The sequence below is a fragment of the Phasianus colchicus genome, chromosome 1 (assembly GCF_987193195.1).
Source record: "Phasianus colchicus chromosome 1, bPhaCol1.hap1.1, whole genome shotgun sequence".
NCBI lineage: Eukaryota > Metazoa > Chordata > Aves > Galliformes > Phasianidae > Phasianus > Phasianus colchicus.
This window is the reverse complement of record NC_143436.1, coordinates 152491512-152505019: the sequence shown is the minus strand read 5'-3', so window position 1 is coordinate 152505019 and position 13508 is coordinate 152491512.

Genomic DNA, 13508 nt, shown 5'->3' with positions numbered 1-13508 from the left:
TAATCCCCAAGGCCATTCTGAATCAAGTTTTCAATAACAAGCTCTCGAAATTAGAATCTTCAATTCCTTGTTAGATATCTAGATATATGAATCTGTTTTGAAATAGTTAAAAACCCTACAGTTCCAATTTAAATATAATTCCTGCTTTGTCTATTAATAGAAAGATTAATGTTCTCTTGCACCTCTGCATAAGAAGAATATTATTTCAGGAGTGCCAGGGACTAGCCTTGACTTTGAATAAACAGTAGAGAGATAATAAAGTTTACTTTGTATCATTAATGAACTCAGTAGCTTCATTGCACGCTGCGTGGATGAACTTGCTTCTTAGAAGGTACAGTAAAGCATACAGTTTTTCACCTGCTGGGTCAACAGTTGAAGGAACTGATGGATAAATGTGATTGAACTGATGAATTAGTAAACTTAGATTAGTAAACTAAAATTAGAAATCATGTGTTCAGGTATGTGATTTAAGATACTTTAAATTTAAATTCCTTTTCAGGTTCGCAGAGAGCACATAGATATTTTTCGTTGTGACAAAGCCCTTGTTGTCCAACATGCATTTTAGACTGTGCTTAAAGAATGTAAAATCTTAAAATGAATTACCTTAGTAAAACCCACTGGTTTTTGTTTGTTTGTTTGTTTGTTTGTTTGTTTGTTTGTTTTGTTTTGTTTTACTAAAACTACTAGGAATTCAGACATTTATGGTCATACCCTCAACACTTAATTGAAGAAAATAGATTCTTTGGATGATAGTGTGTCACAGTGACTGAAATTAGTCATTTTTCTGCATATACACTCCAGGACACATACCAAATGCTGACAACTGTATATTTTTTCACTACAAGTTCCAATGATTTTAGATGAATAATTGAATATCCCAGCAAAGAGCAGAATTCATATATATGTATTTTTATATATGAGATTCCTGTTAGATATCAGATGAAATATAAGTGAAGCACGAGAATTATCTTTTCTATCTTTTCTTTCCAAGCATAGGTATATACATAAAGCAGTCATATTCATTCTTGAATGAGTAGCCTCAATCTGCTTCATCTACTTGTAAAAAAAAATTCAAAAAATTTGTTTCTGAAACTAGTAAAAATTATGTGAGATATCTTATACTCTTATAAGTACATCTTTACAAAGATAACCTCTGAATCAGAAAATCTCAGTTTCAGAATCCTTGGTGTGTTACTTTACTGAAGTACAGCAAAGTAAAGCTCTAAAATGAACATTTGCAAAGCTGGTCTTCCCTCTTCTCAACATTTACTTTGCTTGCTAAATGAAGTTTTTGAGCCAATGACATTTACTTCAGAGATGGATCAGGTCTTTAAATTTCAACTTACTAAAATTGATTTGGGTTCCATTTATATAATTGAGAATGGAATTTTTGCCAGCAAAATTAAACTCGACCATTTGAATAACAAAGTTGTGTACTGTCATCTATATTTTATTAGTACTGTGGTAGAACTGTCGCAGCATGAATGGTTCTCTTCTTCCCCACTAAATCAATTACATTATGATTCAGGAGAACAACAAAATGCAGACCTACAAGTCTCATATAGCTCACATTTATAGGTGTTGAAAGACATAGCTAAAATCTGAAAGTAAATGGTTGCATATATATATTTCAAGTTCTCAGGTGTACAAAGTTTTGATTATCAATAGATCCAGAAGAAAACCTGCAGTCCTAACAGTAATGAGCAGTTCTAAACATGGAATATATGTCTCCAGCAACTGCAGTTACTGAAGTTTAACACAGTAGATCTCCTCAAATGCTCTGTCTTAGCTAACTATTTGTGTGTCCTCCATGCAGACCCAGCTTGGAGACTGCTTCCATTTGACTCATTGTCTTTCCCAGGAGAAGCCAGAAACTGGTTGTTCAAGCAGGAAATAAAAGTTCAGCAGCCAAATACTGCTTAAGTTCTGCCAGCCACAGAAAAGCAAGGAGGTCCCACCAGCTGATGTCCTGCTATCCCATGGCCATTTGTTCTTTGCAGTAGGAGAGACCAGATGCCATGCACCTCAGCCAAACTTAACTGAGAAAAAGCAGCCATGTGCTTTGTGGTCTCTACTAGGGCACTGAAAGTCTCATATTTGGATCAAGTTCAAATGCTGCTGATAATGCTGTTGATACTTTTTGATAAAATCTAAATACCCTCAATATCCTAACCCAGATATTACTTCAGATAGATACAGTACAATTATGCTTCTGGCAATCAAGATTATCATTCAAAATTATTCATAGATTTTGTGGATTTAGTAAAAAAGGATGGGATTTATAATTATTTTTCCTCTATCCTTTGGTTAAAATAAATTTTCCAATGTCAAAAAGTAAGGAACAGAGTGATAAGTACCCAAGGGAGGATTGTAATATATTCCCCAGAAATGAAATCCTGCCTACTTCACCCATCATTCCCTTACAAATATGCAATTTGAGTGTGTTTTATTCTTCATTTGGGAAAGGGGGGGAGAAGGGAGGGGAGAGCAGAGGAGAGGAGAGGGGAGGATAGGGGAGAGGAGGGAAGGGGAGGGGAGCAAAGGGGAGGAGAGGGGAGAGAATTTTGCTAACTAAAATTTTGGTATACGAGCTTCACTTGCCACATGCTTCTGTTTTTGTCAGTAGAGAGAAACAGAAGTCATTCCATGATTCTCTGATTCCTGTTCTCATCCTACCCTGAATCTATTCATCATGCAAGACAGATAAGGAAATTCTTAACTGTGCTTAGAAAAGAAACCTTGGTTGGAGGCAGTTCAGCCATTAACAGCTGAATGGGAAGAGAATAGCCAGTAGGGAAGGAGAACAGAGATGAAAAAAAACAGTAAATGAAATTTATAAAGATTTATAAAGTGACCTTTTATAAGGCCACTTTTCAAAACAATAGTGGAAATTTCTCACTAACAGATAGTCAAAAGAAGCAAGGAATTAGGTAAAGAATGAGCTATACAGTACATATTATTTCAGAAAGGAAAAATAAATTGTATTTGCAAAGAAATAAAATATTTTTAATTGTGTATGTTCCATTGGTTTATATGGAGATATTTGCATGTGGAATATCTCAGGTGTGCAATATAAACAGAGATATTTTTGTAGCACAAATAATGAAAATGAAATAAGAGACAAAGATAATTATGCTTAGATCAAGTATATTATTAAATGCAAAATAATGATGGTGAAATTGGTTTCTATAACAACAGATAGGACACCAGTTATGTTTGGATCCAAGACTTCACGGTTCATCATCATCAACAAGAACTCAGAGGAAAAGGGATAAATTTAACGCACATTAAGGGAATGGTGATTAAATCAAAATACGTTTATTTTAATCTGGTCAGAGACTCTGAACATTATTGATTATGTGATTTCACAGAATCCCAGAACTGTAGGGGCTGGAAGGAACCTCTGGTGATCATCTAGTTCAACTTCTTGCAAAAGCAGGTTCCTTAGAGAAGAAGGTTATACAGGAAAGCAAGCAGGCAGAAGTCTCCAAAAACTCTCTGGGCAGCTTTCTCCAGTGCTTTGTCACTCTGAAAGTAAAACTTCTTTCCTCATGTTCCATGCAACTTCCTATGTTCCAGTTAATGCCTATCACCCCTTGTTCTGTCTCTGTGAACTGTTGAAAAGAGCCTGGTTCCATCCACATAACTTCCATGTTTAGATATTTCTAAACTTTTATAAGGTCCTCTCAGTCTTCTTCAGGCTGAAAAGTACAAAGTTTCTCAACCATTCCTCACAGGGGAGATGCTCCAGGTCCCTAATTATCTATAGACACTCTCCAAAGGATTTTTTTAAAATGGAGATTTCTGAATGAAATTAATGTTCTAAGAAAATAAATTGATTTTTTTTTTCTTTTTTTTTTTTTTTTCAGAGACTGAAATATCCTTAAATTCTACAAAGAAGATAATGGAACTTACCATGTTTCAGTTATCAAATTCATCGTGGAGTCAAAAGTGAAAAAGATTATTTCATACATTACAAATAAAAGCATTTTCAAGTATATTTCAGGTGAAGGCATGTCAAGTGAAGTTTGGAATGTGAACACATTAAAGGAAAAAGTAAATTTCAGAAGACCTCAGTATTCTGGCCTTAAAGTTCTTCTGACTACATTAACAGAATGTTCAAGAAATAATAATAATAAAAAATCTTATAAAAATCAAGTTCTAAAAGATAGGATTGCAAATCTGAAAACTAATTAGCTATCTAAATTAAAGGATATTTAGAGTGGCTGGAAGGATTTGTATCATTTTGTTCAAGACAGCAGCAACACACATAATTGAGTGAACTGCTACATTTGGAGATCAATATATTAAAAAGGGAAGTCTTGTGGAGTAAATGGACGTCTGCTTCACCGATTGGAGCAAGAAAGATAAAATACGAGTGCTCAAGATCAGGTTGGACATGGCTTTAGGTAGCCTGATCTACTGAAGGTTTCCCTGCTTATGGCAGGGAAAGTTGGACTAGATGAATTATAAAGGTCCTTTCCAACCCAAATCATTCTAAGACACTCTAATTTTATGATAGGGCATGTTATCAATAATGTTTCAACAAATTTTCAACAGCAACAACAGAAAACAAGTAACATCAAATAACCCAGTATTCATTTAGTTGTCAGCACAACACACATTGAGTTAGATCTAAATACTCACCTAAGATCTTTTGCTGCTGAATAAGACTTTAAATCTTATGCCAGTTAGTTCACAAGTTTCAGCAAAATGATCACATTTAAACCAGACAACTGGGAATCAGAACACTTGTTTATGATCTAGGCTTGACAGCAGGTTACTTGGTTTGTGAAAATAATCAGCATTATTTTTAAAAGTTTTGCTTATAATTAGATGTTTTTCCTCCAACACTTTCTCTGCAACTCTAGTACTAAAATAAGGAGTCACAGATTTTGTTGGAAATCTCTTTCTCCACAGAAGTCAAAAGAATTGGGGTACTTCACCTATTGAAATAGAATCTCACTTAAGAGTTTCTTTTTCAAAATATCTTTATACTGTACTTAAGAAATCTAAGCATATAGTATCTTACACTGTGTTGCCTTAGCATCTGGAATTATCTGTGAATTCACCTTTTGAGTTTACAAGTATTTCTGAATGACTCCAGTAAATTGTGCATAAGCCAGGGGAGATGGAACCCTGAGGAAATGAAGAAAAAATGTGTCAGTACATGTTTATTTAAACTAAATTCCTTCCTTTTTCTGTTTGCTTGTTTGTTTATTTTTCCATCTACTCCCATAATGCTTATGAATTGCATATTTTTTTATGTATTTCCTTATATATTAACCCTCATCTTGTTTAGTTTACTACTGAAGATATAAATGGAGGATTCTGAAAGCTAAACTGCAGCCATAGGTTGTTCTCTACATAGTCAGACACAAATATAGGAAATGCTTTTTGTCATCCAAACATTCAGACCATATATATATAATATACTATATATATATATAAGAAAATATATATATAAGAAAAATATATATCACCAGGTTTCCAGCTGGTGTACCTGGGTTTCTACACTGAGAAACCGAATATGATTGTAGCAGAAGTTGAGGGTATAAGCTTCACTGTGACATGAAGATAAAATGCTGCCAGATTCTATGTTTGGATTCAATACAATGAAAGCTTTTCAAAATACTACTAACACATCTTATTAAACACATTTCAGTGTCCAAACTACTAATTACCTCTCACCTCTGAGGTTAATCATCACAATAATTATTACAAATGAGATGATGATTATATGATATGATGATGATTATTATATATTATTATTATTATGCCCTTCTTTGAAATAGATTGTCTGTTTGCGATATGATGGTCTTTAAGAAAAAGGCAAATAATTATTTTGAACAATGTTTTGAGACATTCCATTTCTTCTCTATACACACTTTATATGTTTATACATATGTATGTATATATATTATTGTTTAAATATAAAGCAAAGCAGCCTTTTCCCCTACTTTTCTCACTTTTCTCTCCTTTCGCCCTCCCTAAGTTGTGATGTGTAAAATTTACTGTACACTTGACAAAGTAGACGAAGTTTTTTCTCTCAGCACACTGATGAGGACATTACCACAAAGGCTGAGCTTGTTTTGAAGCTCAACAAATTTGTCCCTAGTGCAGTATTCTGGTAGCATTACTTACAGAATCATAGAATCATAGAATTGCTCAGGTTGAAATAGACTTTCAAGATCATCAAGTCTAACTGCAACCTAACCATACCACCCTAACTCTAACAACTCAATTCAGCAATGATCTTATTGTGAAATCTTGGTGGTAGAAGAAAAAAAATTCACTGTGGCTGCTTTAGTCCTGTGGAAACTTACTTAATATTTGTAGATTTTCACAAAGTAATCAAGTTCATTGAACATGAGCAGCAAAACTGGGAGTCTATTGCTAGGAGACAATTTGAAACTGATTTCAATAGAAGGTGCAATTGTATTTAAAAGAAATTATTTTTGAATATTTTTTAATTTGCCTGCCTGAATCCAAGTTGTTTTTCTCTTTTAAATATGGTATAGATTTATATGTAGCTCTTTGTCTACCTAAATTATTTTCTCAAATAGGAAATACTGCTACATCCTCTGATGATGTAAATAATCTACTTTTCTTAATATTAAATATGCAATAGAATAAGACAAAATTCAAGATCTTATTTAAATTTCTCTCATTTTTATTGTTTATATCTGTGGGATGATGTCTTGCTTTCCTATGCTATACAACTAAGGTTTGACTCAAGGCAGTTTGACAGACGCTTCTGAGGAAGGTAAGGAAGAAAACATTTCCTGGCATTCAGTACAATTGTGACTCTCCTAGAATATCCCCAGCAGTTGCCATAATCTGTTTCCTGGAAATCAGTGACCTGTACAGTATTATTAGTCATAGCACTTAAACCCTCTCTTGAAGATGCACTCTTTTAAAAACTCTCCCTTGTGATGTTCTGATGCACTACCTGCATCTCATACATGTTTCTTAAAATTGGTACTCATGCTCCTAACAGATGCACGTTTCACACACTAGGAACTCAGGATTTAAAAGTTATATATGAGAGCTGATCCAAAAGCAATGTCTCCTGTTTTATTATATTAACTCACAACATTGGAGGCAGATATTGGTGGTATGGCAGTAGAAGTTGAATCTTCCTGAAAATATTCTGTTAAGTTTTGTTGCCATGTGACACAGGAAGGCAGAGGAGCAGTATGATAAAATGACATGTGGCATGGAAGTGCATATGAAGCAGAGATGAATTCCTGCATGTGGAAAAAATTACAGTTATTGGACATTCACTGACTTTTGCTGAGCATTTATGAATAGCAAACACTGGATGTGAACACAGCAATGTTGTGGGTGATGCTTTTCAGTGTGGCAACAGCAACGTAAAAGAAAAACATTAAGTTCACCACAACATAGTAATCTTGAATAATAATGCACAGGAAAAAAAATGTTTCAAGTCTATGGAATTGGCAAGAAAGATATCTTTCTCCTGTACAGTTCTCAGTCCTGAGAAAAATCTGTATGTTGCATATATGAGGATATACTGCACAAAGTACTGACTTTTTTTTCTTTGGATGCTACTACTGGAAGCTACAAAGGAAGTGTTAAGATCTTTTCACGTTACTTCTGGTGCCACCAGAGATTTGGGAGAAAACACATTGATCTGACAAACTAAATGACAAAATTTTTCAATTCAACTTTCCTTTGAAAAGAATAAAACAGTGCTTCTGAAGACAGTTCATTAAAAAAAAAAAAAAAAAGACATTTCTCTTGCTTTTACAGAGATAAGTTATACACTTTTGCTTATTAGTCATATGTTTATGAAATTTTAAGAGCAGTAGGAAATGATTGATTATTGGACAGTAGATTTACCATATTGCACAATTCTGAAGTGGTGGAAACCTCCAGAAAATATTTACAAAGCATCAGAGTATTTTAGTGAGTAACTAAGTCTAATAAATGTCTTCTCCTCCCCAGCCATGCTGAAAAATTGAGGAAAAAAATTATTTTAGTGTTTGCAAAAGAATATAATTTTCTCGTGACTACTATTTTTTCCCTATATAGTGCAAAAATTATATTTCAGATATTTTTATATTGTTATTCATTAGCAAAAATTGTGAAATCTACATGTCATACTTATGAAGCAATTAGCATTTCAGACCCGTGTGATTTGAATAGCTTCAAATACCAGTACTATATGTGCACTTCATGTAAAATAATAACTACTGGAACAACACTTTATAGGGGCAGATGAAGCAAGAACTAAAATACTTGTATTCAGAAGATGATTTACTACCATTGTGACAAAGTTATTGCTTTGAAATGTAGTCATTTGACCTGGGAACCCAGCAACATAAAAGGAGTTTTGGAGAGTGTTGACTAGTAAGATTATCTTCAACCTCCGAAATAAATAAACCAAATTTGCTGTCCTTCAAGACATATTTCATATTTCCAAGTCTAATTGGAAACTAGATTGGAGATCAGATTGATGAATAACAGTTATCTTTAAAAAAGATACAAAACTTTGTCTCTATAGTATGAATATTTTAGCTGTTCGTAATAACCATGTGCAAATTCACATGGTGTTTTTTTGTTTTCATGTTTTCATTAGAAGTGCTTTTCTTTTTTTCTTTTTTCTTTTTTTTTCTTTTTTTTTCTTCCCCTTTTCAGTTGGTATACACTAAAATAATCCATCTGCTACCGTATATGATAAGCAAAACTGAAGATAGCAAATAAGATTTTCATGAAAACGTGTCATACGGGATTTGAGCCAAGAAAGGTAAGCCTGAAGATTGCTGTTTTGTGCACATGAAGTAAAATACAAAGATGTTAGCACTATCATGTCTTTTCACCACATTTAGTAATACATTATTTTGTAGAACTCTGCTTTCTGATGCTTTTTCAGTGAAACAGGAGGTTCATATGTGTTCCCTTTAACTCTGGCACATCATAAAATTCAGATAAAATGTTTCTTTGGGATCAAAAGATATGCAGAACTCAAAAGGACAAGAATAATTAGAAAGTATTTACATATGTATACTTTCTATTTATTAGCTTCTCAACAGAATCAAATAGCAGGTTGAGGACATGCTGTTTTCAATTCCCATTGCCTAGGTAAAGCCATTTTCATTCCTAACCTATAATAGTTTTAATAGTATTAACAAAATCAAAATGAACAGATAATTATTTGTCACACCCTTAAAAATAGATAGGAACTTTCATTTAAAGCTAACTCACTTGTTTACAAATGCATTTTAATTTTATTCAAAATATGTGGAGTCTTACGCTCTGTCAGAAGTGTAAACCAAATTAATTTCAAATGTTTGTATTTTGTATCAGCTGATTACTTTAAAAAATTCAGAATTTATTCACTTTTCATTAAAAAAAAATAAGTGAAATCAAATGATGCTCATCTCTAAAACTCTGATTGCTTTTTTTAATTGTTTCTCTATATGTTTATATGTTGACATAATAAATCATGACAGCATAGACATTTGAAGTAGATTAATTTGAAACTGATATTGAGATTTCTAAGTCTAAAGCCAATATTTAAAATGTTTTAACGCTGGAAATGTGCAATAAATGGGAATAGTTGCTAGTAATCTTAATATCTATTTCTTAAATCTGGTTTGTAGACAGTCCTGCTTCTCCTAATATTAAAGGCATAAACTACAGATATTCTATAGAAGACATTTCTGTAGGAAAATGCTGCCTTTCAGCATTCAAGGTTAAAAATTATATTATGAAGGAGACGCAGTCTAGACATGAATAAGTACAGCTGTCGCTATTGCTATGTGGATTTGGAGTTTTTTCAGTGCTGTTAAACAACATAATATGCTATATGGATCAGCTTATGCAATTCCAAGTAGTTAAATTGAATAATATCCTTCCAGACATATAAAAAATGGCTTAGAAATAATTTCCTCTGTGCTGGCACTGGATAACTTTAAGCTGTTCTGTTTAAAGTCTCTGTTTTAATGAAAGTGCATTATGTTGAATTGATCAGTCTAAATATTACTTTCTGTACTCAGCCTCCTAGCAGTGCTGGTAGCCTGAGCACAAATTGTGTGCAAGTGTTGAACCCAAGCCAGTTCTGGTTGCAGTCTCATTAGCATATTCATAAGTCACAGCTTCATGCAGGTGCCAGAAAGCTGCAAAATGTTTTGTGACTATTCACTACCACAACAGTAGGAATACTGAACAAGCCTCCAAAAGCTATCATATGCTTTAAAATAACTATTTAATAGTGTGGAGAAGATTCAAAAACTCTTGGACAATCACAATCTATGAAGAAATGAAATATTTTTTTTTTCATATTTTTCCGTCTTTTTTTCATCCTTCTCCGTTCTCTATCCCATCCCCCATCAATTCCCTTTCCTTTCCCGCTTCTCCCTCACCCCTTTGCCCTACGGAGTGAATAATTCAGATCAGGCAGTTTAAATAAAATGTTTCTTGCCTCATCCCCCTTTGAAATTCTGTTCTAGTTTTCATAATAGAGGCCAAGGAAGATGGTGTGATAATTACCAGATTAGACATCTACATACCCTGCTGCATGAGTGATAAACCAGAATAAGGGAACTAAGCTTCTTCTGAATGAATCTCAGCAACAAGATGCTCACTAACTTGAATCCAAAATAAAAGCACACTCTCGACATGCTGCTGCCAATAGTGTCAGCATGATAAAAGGATTGTCTGGATCAATGTATCTCTTCATTACAGATCGCTTTTGCCCCTTTTGTCAGGAAAAAAAAAAAAAATCTGTAATGCAAAAACAATGGATTCTTCTGAAATTAAAATTCAAAAACATTGCTAAAGCAAAATATTTTAAAGGTTTTTCTGCACTGTTAAATCCAGAAAACAAGGCCAGTTTGATTACCATTTGGATGTTTCAAACAGTCTGTACAGCAGCTCTCTACAGTTTGGTACATTTTTCTTCATAAAAATAAAATTGCTCAAATAGTAAGAATAATAATAAAAAATAATGTAGATAATTTTAGCACTGATCTTGCAGAGAATGTTTAATCATTTCAACACTCTTTATCAGTTTAGGATACCTACTTTATATCACCTTAATGGATCCTGTTAAATCATCCTTCCTTTAGACACAGATTAGCAGGTTCACAATGATTTATGCATTAAATAAATATAAACTTAATATACAGTCATCTACAATCAAAGCATTCACTCAGAACTTGATATAGGCAAATAAACTATCCTAACTACACCACTGTGTTTAAAAAAAAAGCATGCCTTATTCATCAAGTTTTTGGAATATGGATTATTATCCTGTTGTTGAGGGACAGATTTAGAATTGTGATATATCCATTTCCTTTTGCCACATTCTACATATCCTTTACAAAGATGCACACTTGTTTTGATTTGTAGAATGTATATGTGAAAGCAGGAAAAATTCACCTATATGAAAGTTATTAAAAGCCAAGGCAGATGCAAAAGATGTACATTGATACTAGAGCCTGCAGTCATAATGATATCTTATATAAAGTAATCAAGCTTTTCATTCTCTGTGTGAGGAGTATTTGACATTGACTACCCTAGTTATTCATAGTATTTCATCTAAAAAAACCTTAGAAGCCTAGAGAGTAAAGCTCATTTCCCAACGTGAAACTGGAATTTGCCTGTCAAGTGATAACAAATGTCTCCTCTTTAGCCCTGGACTGTGTGTCAGGGAGAGAAAGCAGCATAAGGAGCTTCAGTGCTGAAAAAAATAATTCAGCATACTCCCCTCCTTGATGAGATTTGGTTTATTTATTTATTTATTTATTCCCTCTTCCCGAGTTCTGAATTCTGGCTACAATATTAAGAGGAGGAATTGTTTCTGATTTAAATAAGGTGAAGGCTACACCAGATGCTGAATTCTTTTGGATGGGTTTGAATTGTTCACTCTTCCTAAGAAGGATTTCCTCACATGTTTACAATAATTTGTCTCTCAAAGAATGCAAATACAGAATAATGCTTATTTTAAATAACTTTTTCATTTATTTACATCTTTGGGAAACTGACTGACTTATGAGGAACAACAGGATCAGAACAAAAGTTATTTGTTACTGGATCTAGGGCATTTTATCTAGGTAGCTTTACAGAACTTAAAAAGCATCACCAGCATTATCACTGAAAACATTACTCTTCTAGAAATTATTTGAGTTGTGGTGGCATCCACCTCCTACCTTGTAGGTACAATAAGAAGTTGTCACATTGTTGTTGTGCAGCTCTTCATAACAATTTTGATGAAATGATCAGAAAATTTCCCTTTTCATAAACTGCCTATGATCAAATGCTTTCTGAGCTTTCATATAGAAATATCCTTCAAAGTTTTTGTTTTTGTTTTTAACAAACAAAACAAAAAAACCCAAACCAAACCAAAACAAACAAAAAAACAACAACAAAAACAAAAAACCCAGCACAAATACAAGATGTTTCAGCTAAAACAATTGCTGTAGAAATCTGATGACTTGCATAATCTTCACAAGAAAGTATTTATTTCTTGTTATAGAAAGCCTTGCTGTTGGTGGCTATGTATTAGTTTTCTTCATTTCTTATTTTGTTTTTAAAGAAAAATAAAGAAAAAATAAAACAATTTCTGTTCATCCTTATTTTAAAGATCACGCCCCACCTGCCCACCCATGCTGACAGTGTTTTTTTGAAATGTCACCTCTGAATCCCACAGAGTAGAAGCTATGTAGAATATAGAAAATAATTGCAGCTGGATAGGAAGACATATATTTTGAAAAAAAAAGTATTTTCATGGTAATTGTTTAAAATTAAACTATCAATGCAAGGTTATCTCCTGAAATTTAAAAATTCTTAAGTCCTAAATTTAAAGACCCTGTTCTCCAATGCTAGCATTAAACTATTCTCTTTTTTTTTTCTGTTTTTATGCTTGCATGTAAGCAGACATGCACACACATGTATGGACAGAATGCCTTCTTATCTATTTATCTTCCCATTTATGTTTCTATCTATCTATCTATCTATCTATGCTTATCTACCTACATACTTGTACAGATAGGTGTATACATGTTATCTGTCTGTACATATATTTATACATATTGTTGATTCTGGTTCAGAAAATTAAATTACAGATCATTTAACTGTGAAAATGGCAAAGATAATCTAATTTACCTGAGTTTCTCATCATCAGTAGAGATTTTTGTTTTACTACTATTCTTTTGTAGGATATAAAGGATCATTCTAGGCTAAAGAAAGAAGAGAAAATTCACATGAGCACTTTGTAGCAATTTCTGAGATCCATGAAAATGGCACAGTATTGTGGCATCTGGCTGCGATAAGGTAAAACTGCAGGTAATATTTGCTAATGTGTCTAGAACATATGCAGAAAGATGCAGAAAGACATGCAAAGTCCTATGGACCCCAGGAACACTACAGAATTAACAGAATGAATAGATTCTGAAAAATGTCTTCAATGTATTATGTATTAAATTGAATTGTGAATTGTGAATTGTGAATTGTGAATTGTACTTCACTTCAGTTTCAGC